Below are 13,790 nucleotides of genomic sequence, written 5' to 3'. Positions count from 1 at the left end.
AGTGTAAATTAGTTCAACCATTGTAGAAGACAGTGTGGCGATTCCTCAAGCATCTAAAACCAGAAATACCATTTGACCCAGCAATCTCATTACTGGGTATATACCCAAAGGATTATAAATCATTCTAATATAAAGACACATGGACACGTATGTTTATTATGGCACTATTCACAATAGCAAAGACTTGGAACCAACCCAAATGTCCATCAATGATAGACTGGATAAAGAAAATGTGGACCATATACACCATGGAATACCACGCATCCATAAAAAAGGATAAGTTCATGTCCTTTGCCGGGACCTGGATGAAGCTGGAAACCATCATTCTCAGCAAACTAACACTGGAACAGAAAATCAAATACCGCATATTCTCACTCATAAGTGGGAGTTGAACAATGAGAACACATGGACAAAGGGAGGGGAACATCACACACGGGGGCCTGTTGGGGGTTGGGAGGCTAGGGGAGGGATAGCATTAGGAGAAATACCTAATGTAGGTGACAGGTTGATGGGTGCGACAAACCACCATGGCACGTGTATACCTATGTAACAAACCTGCACATTCTGTGCATGTATCCCAGAACTTAAACTATAATAAAAAAATTTTTTAAAAAGAGTACAAAGACTATGAACTAAGTTTCCAGTGCTTCGCATCAGTAAATGATTCAGAAATAAAGGACTTTGTTACCTGAGCATAACACTCAAAAAAGCCAGAAAGTTTATACTATCTGAAATTTGGCGTAAGAAAAATATAGAACAAATGGAGCTTACAATGATGCTTTAAGGATGCTACATAGTCAACCCTGGTTGTGCTTTAAACACAGAGTTCCAGAAAGTTAAGGTTGTTTGTATTTGACCTGAAGAGTACGTATGGAACAAATGTTATAAATGCTGCATCGCCAGTCTTGTGTAGCTAAAACTTATATCCCAACGTAGTTTAAATCCTAGATTTGATGGAAGCAGTTTAACACAGGTTAATATGATAGTGTTTGAAATAAGCTAGGCCTAGTTTCAAACCCTGGGTAACCTCTGAGCCTCAGTTTCTTCATTAGTTAAATGGGAATAATGAATCACTTTACAAAATTATTGTGCAGATGGAATAAAGTGCTTATTACATTTTCTCAATACCCTCTGTTATTTCTATTCTTTAAGTTTAATCTAATTTAATAGATATACTAATATCTGACTTGCCTTCTCAAAATTGAAAAATAAAATTACAAAAATTTTATAGCAATTAAAATATCAGATGTAGATATTGAAATCTTATAAACATGTTTCCTGTCTTTATTTCATATGAGAGGTATCATTAGGACTTTGTCTTTATTAGCATATAACATTTATATCACAGAGTAAACCATTTGGGCTGATGATATGTGTAAAATTCAGAAAACATAAGCATTCAATATGCATTATTCCTATTATATATGTATTGATTTATACAAAAATTTATAAGAAACAATTTTTATGCACTTGAGAGAACACTAAATCATTCAAAATTTGGTATTTGTAAAGAAGTATGTTATGTCTGTATGGTAGATGTTTTAGATCATCACCTCAAGCTATTGATGTGAAACTGTAACTAGATGCAATTTAACAAGCAATGGCTGAGTTTCCATTGTTTTCCTAGCATTAACTTAGGTAGTGTCAGGAATATCAAGAAATTGAGTGTCAATTGACGAATCCATAACCCCAAATATGTGACCCCATTCTCCCATTTCCAGAACCCTCCCTATCTTCAACCATCTTTTACCCCATCAGAACCACCAATCCATTATATTGGCATCTTCTCATGCACTTCTCCACAACATCGATGTTTTCTCTGCCCTCTTTATATGGTTCAAATTCTATAGTCAATTATCAGATTACTCCCTTGTGGACCCCCTTGACACCCTTTCTTCTCTCTCATGTCACTGTGCTTGCTCAGCAAAATTACAACCCTGGCTGAATTCAACTCTCTATGTAGTGCTGAAAGGAACTAGCAAAAAGACTCAACCAAACCAACTGATTGAATTCATGGTTGCAAATCTGAAGTGCAGTCTTGAGGCTTACCAGTGATCATTTCATACTTCCCTAGTCCATTGACTCTCCCTCTGTTCTGGGGACAATTTCATATCTTCTCTGGCTTTAAACCATCCGTACCTCCTCTCCCATCTTCATGACTACTAATCCTACTCTGCTGAAAAAACTAAAGCTCACTTCAGAGAAGAAGCTTGTCTCATTTGCTATTTGTGAATATGGCAATTTTCCATTTTTTAAATTAAATATACCATTTTGCCTATAAAACATAATGCTTCCCATATAATTACTTTAGAATACAGTCCTTACTGTAAATGGTTGTTCAGCCTAGGTTTGAATATAACCTAAATATAATAAACTTGGGTCTCCAGGGAAATCCAAAGAAGTGAACTTGTGGGTTCCCTTAGAAGAGAGTTCATTGTGGGCCTGTGATAGAAATTTTTAGTGATATCTCAGCTGAAAAATAGAGATCAGAGCTTGGATTACTTGGTCTACAAATTATTGACCCTGTTTAATCACAAGTCAGAATGTTTGGAATAAGATGTATTGCTCAAGTAAGGCTATTTATTCCATGTCTGAATGAATAAATGTAAAAATCAAAACAAAGTTATATCTTAGAAAACATGCATATGTATATATACAACAAATATATATAACATATATAAGTAAATATATGTACATAGAAATTTCTTTATAAATTGAAAACAGTTGTTTCTGAGGACCAGACAGAAGATTACAAAGGTTGATTAATAAAAGTATGGGCTTTATTTGTCTAATGACATATCTAACAATTTCAACAGGTGGTTGCATAATGGATTAAAAAAAGATATGGTGTTTTGAAAATTTTATTAAATCCCATATATATCTATTCTCATCTGTAAACACCCATTAGATATTTAAATAAACCTTCTACTCTTGTAAATGTGTGGTTCTTCATTTGAAAAATGAAAATCATATTGCTTAATACAGCTTCAAAATTATTGAAAGAATTAAATGATTTTTTCACAGTGACAAAGTGAAGTGTAAGTTACCTTATACTTATTAATTAAAATTCTTATTCATACAAAAATTTTATCTAGAATTTTTCAAGTACTTATTAAGAGCCAGACATGATACTCAGTGTTTTACATTCATATCATCAAATACTCAGAATAACCCTCTGAATTCAACAAGAAATGACTAATTCTTTCAAATATTATAATGCCATCTAAGATTAAATGCTCAGTTAGGTGACAAAACTGGTACTTGGTCACCTTTCCAACCTGTGCTTTTAACCACTACACTTTTAACTGCTACTATTTCTCTGTGTTTGGGTTGAACTCCTAGGTGAAGATATGCTCAAAGAACTTTCCCTAAACTCTAGAACTCATATATTAATATACATGGTGAAGAGCCACTGGTAACCTACTTTTCTAAATGTGTTCCAAGAAATTAAGCAAATTAAGATAACCACGAAAGCCTCAGCAAAAATGTTGCTGAGCATAATAAACTCCATCGACTCAATAGCTGAAACAAAAGCATACTCTTACTTTCTTGCCACATTTTGTTTTTCCTGAATTTAATGTTTGTTTTGTTGATTTTATTGCTTAGCTTTTTGTGAGTTTTTTATCAGTCCAACCCAGAACTCTCTCTAAGCTGCGTAAATTTCCTGTCAATATGTTCAAACACATTAGTTGTTCTTTCACTTATAGCTCATTGGGCAAAAATTCTCTAGGAGCTTTTTGAACTGATGCAATCTAGACTGTGTGCTCTCCAGGCCTGCTGTGAGCCTTTGCCTTGTGAAACCTCCACCATCATTCTGGGGATTCCCTTTGCCTCTCTTATGTTGGACCATCTGGTTCCTGGTTACATTTCTTCCTTAATACATCATTTTGGTGACAAACATCCTACAGAAGATCTTTGGAAAACAGTGTGTGCAAAATAAAAATTTGGGGAACTTGAACATCTGAAAATATCTTTTAAAAAATCTAGGAGGTTATTACTTCCAATCAGACAGCTTATTTTCAGCTCAGTTAAGTTTAAAATTTTGTTAGCTTTTCTCTTTAGTATCCTCAGAAGGTTAGCTGTGTCTTTTTTTTGGAATACCCTTCCACCTGTTTGGTAAGGACAAGGCAACTTTAAAAAATTCTGTGTTCTTAGGAAATGTCATTTATTTGGCAGGGATCCCAATGTGCAGCACAGCTTGATCCCCCTTCACAGTCCCCAAAACAGCTAGGCTTGACACCAGAAAGCTCTTTCAATGACAGCCATTCATTTATCAAAATTATTCTGAACTTAGAGAATATGGCTTTAAACAAAAAATGTACTTCAAGAAGCTCTTTCTCAGTCTGTTCAGGGTGCTATAACAAAATACTACAAACTGGGTGACTTATAAACAACAAACATTTATTTCTCACAGTTCTGGAGGCTGGGAAATCCAAGACCAAGGCACTGGGAAATCTATCTCATGAGGGCCTGTTCCTCATAGACAGTACCTCAATTGGCATATGGCCCATAGTGTCCTTATTAAAAAGACCACTGGGAGCAGACTTGCCCCTTCTCACTATGTCTTCAGCTGGTGGAAGGAGCAAGACAGCTCTCTAGAACCTTTATTTATTTATTTATTTATTTATTTATTTATTTACTATTTGAGACCTAGTCTTGCTGTGTCGCCCAGGCTGGGGTGCAGTGGCATGATCTCAGCTCACTGCATTCCCCGCCTCCTGGGTTCAAGCAATTCTGCCTCAGCCTCCTGAGTAGCTGGGATTAGAGGTGCCCGCCCTCACACCCAGCTAATTTTTGTACTTTTAGTACAGGCGGGGTTTCACCATGTTGGCCAGGCTAGTCTCGAACTACTGACCTCAAGCAATCCGCCTGCCTCAGCCTCCTAAAGTGCTGGGATTACAGGCGCGAGCCACTGTGCCCAGCCTCGGGGGCCATTTTAATAAGGGCACTTATCCTATTCATGAAGGCTGTGCTATCATGACCTAATTATCTCCAAAATGCCTCACCTCTTAAAAACGTATCACCTTGGGTGTTAGGATTTCAACACATGAACTTGGGAGGATACAAATATTCAAACCGTAGCAGGAACATTCTGACAAATCTGCAGCCAGTATTTCTTCTCCAAAAGTTGTTTTAGCAATTGCATGGTTTTATGGGCATTTCTTATCTCTATATTTTAGTGGAAGGCCTGAAGTGTCCCAGTGAAAAAGGTGTTGAAACATTTTTGACAGTGTCCTTGTTTCACAGTTGGCATTTGACTATGTTTAGCTGAAAGGTAGAATGTAAATATTTAACTTCCATTTTCTATTTAATTTAAAAAATAACTATTTTTTCAAGTATACAACACAGTATAATTACTAACTATAGTCCCCATAGTATATATTAGATCTCCAGAACTTGTTCATCTTATAACTGAAAGCTCATACCCTTTGGCCAACACCTCCTCATTTCCCGCACTCCCCAGCACCTGGTAACAACTATTCTACTCTGTTTCTAAGAATTAGACTTTTTTAGATTCCCCGTATAAGTGATATGATGCCATATTTGTCTTTCTATGTCTAGCTTATTTCACTTAGCATGTCTTCCAGGCCCATCCATGATGTTCCAAATAGGAGGATTTGCTTATGCTTTAGGGCCAAATAATATTTCATTGTGCACATATATACTATGTGCATATATTATATGTATAGATAAGATATACATATATTATATGTATGTAGGTTTTGCTGTGCAAAAACTTTTTTATTTTGTATAGTCCTACTTGCTTACATTTGCTTTTGTTGTTTGTGCTTTTGGTGTCACATTCAAAAAAACCATTTCCAAGTCCAATGTCAAGGAGCTTTACCCCTACTTTTTATTCCAGAAGTTTTCAAGTTTCAGGTCTTATATATATATAAGTTTTTAAAGTTTCAGGTCTTATATATAAGTCTTTAATCCATTTTGGGTTGATTTTTGTGTATTATCTAAGATAAGGGTCCAATTTCATTCTTCTGCCTGTGGGTTTCTAGTTTTCTCAGCACCATTTGTTGAAGAGACTATCCCCATTGTGTTTTTGGTACATTTGTTAACAATCAGTTGATTGATACATATGTAGCTTTTTTTCTGGGATCTCTAATTTATTCCAATGATCTCTAAGTCTGTGTTTGTGCCAATATCAGCCCGTTTTAATTATAATAGCTTAGTAATGTAATTTGAAATGAAGAAAGGTGAGGCTTCCAGCTTTTTCTTCTTGCTCAAAATTACTTTAGCTACTCAGAATCTTTTGTGATTTCATATAAATTTTAGGATTATTTTTTCTATTTCTGTAAAAAAAGTCACTGGGATTTTGATAGGAATTGCATTTAATCTGTGAATTACTTTGGGTAGTGTGGAATTTTAAACAACATTAATTATTTCACTCGGTGAATACATGATATCTTCTCATTTATTTTTGTCTTCAATTTTTTCATCAATATTTTGAAGTTTTCAGTGATACAGATTTTTCACCTCAGTTAAATTTATTTCTAAGTGTGGTATTCTTTCCCACACTATTGTAAGCATTGTTTTATTTCTTTTTCACATAGTTTGTTGTGAGTGTATGGAAACAAAATTGACTTTTAAATGTTGATTTTGTAACTTGTGCTCTACTAAATTTGCTTAATAGTTCTAATACTTTTTGGTGGATTGTTTAGGGTTTTCTATATATAAGATGCTGGCATCCACAAACAGGGACCATTCAACTTTCCTTTCTGACTTAGTTGCCTTTTATATCTTTTTCTTGCCTAACCCTCTGGTTAGGACTTTCAGTACTATGTTAAATAGAAGTGACAAGAGTGATCATCCTTGTCATGTTCCTGTTCTTAGATGAAAAGGTTTCAACTTTTCACTGTTGAGTATGATGTTAGCTGTAGTGTTGTCATATGTGGCTTTTATTGTGTTGAAGTACATTTCTTCTATACCTAATTTGTGGAGAGTTTCATTATGAAAGGATGTTGGATTTTGTTCAATGCTTTTTTCTGCATCTAGTAAAATGATCATATGATTCTTATCCTTCATTCTCTTGATGTGGTGTATCACATTTATTGATTTGTGAGTAATAAACCATCTTTGCCTCCCCAGGGTAAATCCCATTTGACTATGGTATATGATCCTTTTAGCGTGCTGTTGTATTGGGGTTTCTAGTACTTCCTTGAGGATTTTTGCACGTATGTTCATCAGGGTTGTTGGTCTGTAATTTTCTTTTTTTGTTGTTTCTTGTCTGGGTTTGGTGTCAAGGTAATGCTAGTCTTCGAAATTGGATTTGAAAGTGTTCCCTTCTCTTCAATTGTTTGAGAAGGTTGATATTAATTCTCCTTTCAACATTTGGTAGAATTCACAGTGAAGTCATAGGGTACTGGGCTTTTCATTGCTGGGAGATTTCTGTTTACTGATTCAATCTCCTTATTAGTTATGTATGTTCAAATTTTTTATTCATGATTCAGCCTAAGCAGGCTCTATATCAATAAGAATTTATTTCTTCTAGATTATTCAGTTGTTTGTTGGAATATAATTTCTTGTAGTGGCATCTTATCATGATTTGTATATCTGTAGTAACAGTTGTAGTGTCTTCTCATTCATTTCTGATTCTACTTATTTAAGTAGGTTCCCTTTTATTCTTATTGTAGCTAAAGGCTTGTCAATTTTATCTTTTCAAAAAAAAATCAAATTCTAGTTTCATTGATCTTTTCTGATTTTTCTTTTGTCACTGCTTCATTTACTGCTGCTCTGATATTTGTTGGGTTTGTTCTTATTTTTCTAATTACTTGAAGTGTAAAGTTAGCTTGTTTATTTGAGATCTTTCTTTGTTCTTAATTTGGCATTTATTTCTATAAACTTCCCTCTTAAAACTGCTTTTGCTGAATCCCATAAGTTTTGTTATGTTGTATTTCTATTTTTTTTGTATCAAGATTTTCTTTTAATTTTCCTTTTGATTTCTTCTTTGACCTAATGGTTGCTCAGGATGGTACTATTTGGTTTCCACATATTTGTGAATTTTCCAGTTTTCCTCTTGTTAGTGATTTCTGGTTTTATATATATCATTGCTGTTGGAAAAGATACTTGATATTATTTCAGTCTTTGTAAATTTTTTAAGACTTATTTTGTGGCCTTGCATATAATCTTCCTGCAGAATATTTCATGTGTGCTTGAGATTAATGTGTATTCTGCTGCTGTTGAATGGAATGCTCTCTGTGTGTGTGTGTGTGTGTGTGTGTGTGTGTGTTTGTGTGTGTCTGCATAATCTACCCTGTTGCAAGCAGGGTATCGAAGTCCCTACTATTATTATATTTTATTCCATTTCTCCTTTCAGTCTGTCAATGCTTGCTTCATATATTTAAGTTATCTGATATTGGGTGCATATATATTTAAATTATATCCTCTTGCTGAATTGACACTTTTATCATTATATAATTACCCTCTTTGTCACTTGTGACAGGTTCTGACTTAAAGCCTATTTTACAGCTACTCCTGCTCTCTTTTGGTTTATATTTGCATGAAATATTATTTCTATCCTTCAGCCTACATAAGTCCCTAAAGTTTGTTTCAAGCACGTGTAGTTGGGTCATGTTTTTTGCACCCATTCAGTGACTCTATGTCTTTTCATTAGATAATTTAGCCTATTTACATTTAAAATAATTATTGATAGGTAAGGACTTACTATTACCATTTTGTGGATTTTTTTTCTGATTGTTTTATAGTTTCTTTGCTCTTTCTTTTTGCTCTCTTCCTTTGTGATTTAATTTTATATAGTGGTATGTTTTAAATTATTTATTTTTATCTTCTGTGTATCTACTATAGGTCTTTGCTTTGTGGTTACCATGGGGCTACATTATAACATAGGCTATGTTATAACATCTTATAGTTATAACACTATTTTAAGCTGATAATAACTTAACTTTGATCACTTACAAAAAATCCACACACCTCCATGCACATACACACATTTTAAGTATTTGATATTATAGTTTATTATTATTATCATTATAATACTTTTAAGTTCTGGGGTATATGTGCAGAACATGCAGGTTTGTTATGTAGGTATACACGTGCCATGGTGGTTTGCTGCACCCATCAACCTGTCACCTACATTAGGTATTTCTCCTAATGCTATCCCTTCCCTAGCCCCCCAGCAGACCCCAGTGTGTGATGTTCCCCTCCATGTGTCCATGTGTTCTCATTGTTCAACTCCCACTTATGAGTGAGAACATGTGGTGTTTGGTTTTCTGTTCTTGTGTTAGTTTGCTGAGAATGATGGTTTCCAGCTTCATCCATGTCCCTGCAAAGGACATGAACTCATCCTTTTTTATAGATGCATAGTATTCCATGGTGTATATGTGGGGCACATTTTCTTTATCCAGTCTATCATTGATGGACATTTGAGTTGGTTCCAAGACTTTGCTATTGCGAACAGTGCTGCAATAGACATACATGTGCATGTGTCTTTATAGTAGAATGATTTATAATCCTTTGGGTATATACCCAGTAATGGGATTGCTGGGTCAAATGGTATTTCTAGTTCTAGATCCTTAAGCAATCTCCACACTGTCTTCCACAATGGGTGAACTAATTTACACTCCCACCAACAGTGTAAAAGCATTCCTATTTCTCCACATCCTCTCCAGCATCTGTTGTTTCCTGACTTTTTAGTGATCACCATTCTAACTGGTGTGAGACAGTATCTCACTGTGGTCTTGATTTGTATTTCTCTAGTGACCAGTGATGATGAGCATTTTTTCATAAGTTTGTTGACTACATAAATGTATTTCTTTAAATAAGTGTTATGTACTTTCTCTTCTTATTTTGGGTTTTCTATAATCCTTATTTTATTTCTCTTGAGGGTGTCCCATAAATCCCATAAGCTTTCTTCATTCCTTTTCATTCTGTCTTCATTTTTCTACTCTGACTGGATAATCTTAAATGGGCTGTTTCCGATTTAGCATTTGTTTTTCGTGCTTGATCAAGTCTGCTGTGGGAGTTCTATATTGCATTTTCCATTTCATTTATTGTATTCTTCAGCTCCAGAATTTCTGGGATTTTTTTTTAATGATTTCTATCTCTTCATTTAACTTTTGTTTTGTTCATTGTTTTCCTGATTTTATTGATTTGTCCATCTGTGCCCTCTTGTAGCTTACTTAGCTTCCTTAAAATATTAATTTTGATGTTTTTGTCAGGCAATTAATTGAGCTTCATTTCTTTCAGTTTGGTTACTAGAAAATTGTGTTCACATGGTGGCTCTCGCCTGTAATCCCAGCACTTTCGGAGGTTGAGGCGGGTGGATTACCTGAGGTCAGGAGTTCAAGATCAGCCTGGCCAACCTGATGAAACCCCATCTCTACTAAAAATACAAAAAATTGGCCTGGTGTGGTGGTGGGCATCTGTAATCCCAGCTACTCGGGAGGCTGAGGCAGGAGAATCTCTTGAACCTGGGAGGTGGAGGTTACAGTGAGCTGAGATTGTGCCAATGCACTCCAGCCTGGGCAACAGAGCGAGACTCTGTCAAAAAAAAAAAATTGTGTTATTTTGGTGGTGTCATATTCCCTTGTTTTGTTTTGTTTGTATTCCTGGAAGTCTTGTATTGTTGTCTTTGCATTTGAAGAAGCTGTCACCTCCTTCAGTCTTTACTGACTTGCTTCAGGAGAGAAACACCTTCACCAGTCAGCCAGATGATGGATTCTGAGTCTCTCTCAGACTTTTGCTGTGGATGTGCCTGCTCCACCTATTTTGTTTCCTCTTGGGCAGAATTTCTTAAGATTGCTTGCCCTTTCTCAGTCCCACAAAGCCAGGCTGTGTGCTGGGAGTCTCTCACTTGTTTTTTTAGGCAATGCTCTGAAATGCTAAAGTTTGTGTTCCTTCTCCCAATCCCACAAACTCAAGGTGGCTGGCTGTGTATGCTGGCCAGACAACTGCAAGTGCTCACACTCTCTGTCAGGCACATGAAAGGAGCTAGCTACAGTTATAGAAGGGAGGCTGAAAAACACAACGTGTTGGGAGGACCTATGAATCAGTTATGGTGGTCCACAGGTGAGGCATACCGAACAGGTCATGGGCAAACTTTGTGTTAGAGAATAGTAGAATATACAGCTCTTTGTTAAGTTTTGAACGTTGGTTGCTGACAGTCCGTACCTCTCCTCCCAGCTCCTAGCCTTTCCCAGCCACTCAGCCTTGTTGATGCCCTCAGTATTCTAAGTGGGGCAAGAAAGAGGTAGGCCTCTAAGACAATGTCCCACACAGTTGGGCAAGCCTCACTCACTATATTTTTACTTTCCCCTGTGGGGACAATTGTGAGTTGAAGGAGTTTCTCCTGGCATTGAGCTGTGCTAGCTTGAGGGTGGGGTGAAATGGGTAAAATGAAACTATTCTCCGTACTATCTTCAATGAGTCTACTCTCATAAGCTTTGCTCTAATGATATGCCAGAATTTGTCCGCTGGACTCCCAAACTCCCACAAAAATACTCTCATCTGCAGGTGGTTGCCAAAATCAGTAAACTGTGAGATGTTAGAAAACTCCTATTCTGCCATCTTGCTTATGTCACTGAAAATATCTTTATTCCACACTCATTTTCATAGTTGGGGAATATTAGTTTGGTGGTGTATAGGATTTTAGTTGAAAATCATTTTCCTTCAGAAGTTGGATATATTTCTGTATAATTTTCTTATTCCAAATATTTTTGAGAAGTCAAATGTCATCTAGATCTTGATCCTTTGTGTGAAACCTGATTTTTCTCTCCCCTCTTAATCCTCGATATTCCTTGAATGAGTGAGCTTTTCTAATCTGAAATAATCTTATTCATTGTTTGAAATTACTGAAATATTCTTGAATTGTTCCTTTAGTATTTTCTATCTTTTGTGTTCTCAGTTTACTCTTCTTTGAACTTCCATTACTCAGATACTAAAATGTCTCAACTATTATAAATTCATCTTTACTGTCTTTTTGCCTAATGTTACATTTTCTAGAAGACTTCTTCACATTTATCTTTTGATTCTTCTATAGTTTTTCTTTCAATCATTCTTCTGAGTTAGAACATCAATTTAAGAAAAATGTCATGAAGTCTTTTTCATCCCATTTTTTATGTCTGTAACCTTGGCACAATGTCTGGCACTTTTGAGTCTTCAAAGAACAGCAGCTTTAAAAGTGTGTGTGTGGAAAAAAAAAGTGTGTGTGTGTGCGTACATGCACATTAATAATGTATATATTCACAGTATATATATTATATTATATTCTTTCAGCACACTAATTCTTTTTCCTGTGTTCTCTAAGGTAGATAAATTTTATACGTTTATACCTGAAGCCAGATAATTTTGATATGTTTTTGGTTCTTTTCTTGACTTACATCCTCTGATTCTTTTTTATTTCTAATAATTATAGATAGCATTATTACAGCACTTTGTGCCAATTGCTTTTCTGTATAATCTCCTTTAATCCTCACTACAACTCTATGATAAAACCATTAATATAATCACTATTTTTCAGAGTAGGAAACTAAGGCATTGGGATTTTAAAAGATTTGCCTAGGGCTACCAGCCAGAAGGTATATAGCTAGGATTCCATCTTGAGCCAACAGACTGTGCTCTGAATTATTTTAAATTTAAACCGTAAACAATATAATACAAATTTTTAAACAAATAATATAGCACCATTTTCACCACAGTAGGCAATTCCATTTTCAGTAGAAGATAAAGAGACGTCATCTTTTTCTTAAAATCATATTTTAATTCACTTCTGCCTCCATGTCCTGATTTACACGTAATTCAAGCATATACCATTTTAAGGCAGGGACCTGTGGTGATAAGGCATCGTGCATAGCAGCATGCAATGAGCCCAGATTGGAGAGTGAACAGAAAAAGTTAAACAGAGAAAAGGAGAAATTTATACTCCTGTCCATTGAAGATATTTAAAGAATTTTATGGGAAAATGTTAAGAATAATTCACAACTTAGATTATTGACATGGCTGCCATTTTTTTAGTGACTGATTAATGGAAGAAGTTCTAGGTGTCATGGCCTTCCAAAAACAGAGAAACAGGCTTTTTCATTAAATTCATACACAGTGGAGCTCCCAAACTTTTGGAGGCTCTTATTTAGAAGTCAGAATAGTTCAGTAATAATTTTAGGACCGCATGATTTCTGGTGAAATTTTAAATGGAGAGAAATGGCGTGAGAAACATCGCAAACCCCCCTTTGTACCCCTTTGTACCCCTATTTGGCAGTGGATAAGTGACCTGTCCTAGATTTGACTACCCTGCTGCTTCAAGGGCTTTGAAGTTCTGTGGACATGGTATTCTAGATGAATGAAATCTAAAAAGGTGGAATATTTTGTTTCTTGAGTATCCATCATCAAAAAGTTCAATTATATCCTGCCACAAAGTGTTCCTTATCCTTCTGTCAGATATGAAGTACTGGGAAAGGCCAGTTCTTTCTGAAAATTTTTGCATCCTTGATAATAGTTTCAAAAATTGAGAGAAAGTGGTACTGCAGGCATATCGCATAATAACAGCTTCATATAGCTTCTTCCCTTCTAACTTTTGCAGGGCCTACTACATTGATCAATTTCTGTCAATTGATTGAAATGTCCCCCACATCTTTTATTCCTCTGACCCTCACATTTATGGATTAGGTTTGCAGCTTTTGCATTTTCAGTTTCATAGAAAAATCTGTGTTTTTCTGTCACACAGCCAGTAGCACAGCTGTGACAGCAGATGAGCAATTCTCCAAGGGCAATCAGCCAGGCTGGCTACCTCAGAGACTCCAGGGAGGACCCAAGGAAAGCTGCTTGTC

The 13,790-nt window shown here is 35.6% G+C and overlaps 1 protein-coding gene across 13 annotated transcripts in view; it reads left to right on the top strand.

The window, feature by feature from the left end:
- Positions 1-13,790, top strand: part of LRRC7 (leucine rich repeat containing 7) — a 571,260-nt gene that overhangs the window by 244,124 nt on the left and 313,346 nt on the right. The gene's annotated exons all lie outside the window — the stretch shown is intronic.

Source organism: Pan troglodytes, chromosome 1 (assembly GCF_028858775.2).
Source record: "Pan troglodytes isolate AG18354 chromosome 1, NHGRI_mPanTro3-v2.0_pri, whole genome shotgun sequence".
Taxonomy (NCBI): Eukaryota; Metazoa; Chordata; class Mammalia; order Primates; family Hominidae; genus Pan; species Pan troglodytes.
The sequence above is the reverse complement of the archived record's forward strand: the minus strand, read 5'-3'. Positions and strand labels throughout refer to the sequence as shown.